We start from the raw sequence: 1,211 nt of genomic DNA on the forward strand, positions 1-1,211 counted from the left end.
GACTTTCTGATAACAGAATATTTGCTTCATTTACTTATCAAAACCAGCTACGAAGTTAGATACTGTGCTAAAGGCAAAATACAACAATAAAATGAAAAAAATGTTGATGTAGCAGCCAAGAAGTGTTAGCAGTGGAAATACATATCACATCACTGTGATAGCTCAAAGTGCAACTTCTCTATGTTAACTGAGTCATAATTCTTACTGCAGGTTGTGAATGAAAGATAACACACCTTGCCTCTAACAAACAGCACTCATCAAGCTCCACCCAGTCAACAGATTTCTTTGCTCCCTCCCCCTCACAGATCTGTAAGTATGAGGATGGGTGTGGGCAACATGTTATGAACTGCAGGAGATGATAAGTGTCAATCACTGCAGCAAATTAACAAGAGCAAATGGGTAGAGATTTGTTTTCCTTCAGAGCACAGAGATTGTTTCTGATCAGAGAAAGTGAAACTATTTGACTTTGACTCTTAGGAACATGTGGTGAAGTGCAAGAGCTGACAGGCCCCGTTCACTGCAGAGGCACATGTTGTTCAGATCAGAGCTCAAACTAGTTTCAGTTCTACAGAATTGAAACTCAGACAGTTGTTGACAGTGAGAGGTAACATGGCGCAGCAAGGAAATCAGCTGGACCAAGAGAGATTCTGCTGTTCGATCTGTCTGGATCTACTGAAGGATCCGGTGACTATTCCCTGTGGACACAGCTACTGCATGAACTGTGTTAAAACCCACTGGGATAAAGAGGATCAGAAGAAAATCCGTAGCTGTCCTCAGTGTAGGAAGACCTTCACACCAAGACCTGTCCTGGTGAAAAACATTATGTTAGCAGATTTAGTGGAGGAGCTGAAGAAGACTGGACTCCAAGCTGCTCCTGCTGATCACTGCTATGCTGGACCTGAAGATGTGGCCTGTGATTTCTGCACTGGGAGAAAACTGAAAGCTGTCATGTCCTGTTTGTTTTGTCTGGCCTCTTACTGTGAGAAACATCTCCAGCCTCATTTTGATTCACCTACATTTGAAAAACACAAGCTGGTGGAGCCCTCCAAGAAGCTCCAGGAGAACATCTGCTCTCGTCATGATGAGGTGATGAAGATGTTCTGCCGCACTGATCAGCAGTGTATCTGTTATCTCTGCTCTGTGGATGAACATAAAGGCCACGACACAGTCTCAGCTGCAGCAGAAAGGACTGAGAGGCAGAGAGAGCTCCA

At 44.0% G+C, this 1,211-nt stretch overlaps 1 pseudogene; it reads left to right on the top strand.

The window, feature by feature from the left end:
• The first annotated feature begins 557 nt into the window (after positions 1 to 557).
• Positions 558 to 1,205, top strand: LOC111657781 (E3 ubiquitin/ISG15 ligase TRIM25 pseudogene; annotated as a pseudogene).
• The last annotated feature ends 6 nt before the right edge of the window (positions 1,206 to 1,211 follow it).

Source organism: Seriola lalandi, unplaced genomic scaffold (assembly GCF_002814215.2).
Source record: "Seriola lalandi dorsalis isolate HSWRI2012SDOR001 ecotype SW California unplaced genomic scaffold, Sedor1 jcf7180001958380, whole genome shotgun sequence".
In the NCBI taxonomy this organism is placed as follows: domain Eukaryota; kingdom Metazoa; phylum Chordata; class Actinopteri; order Carangiformes; family Carangidae; genus Seriola; species Seriola lalandi.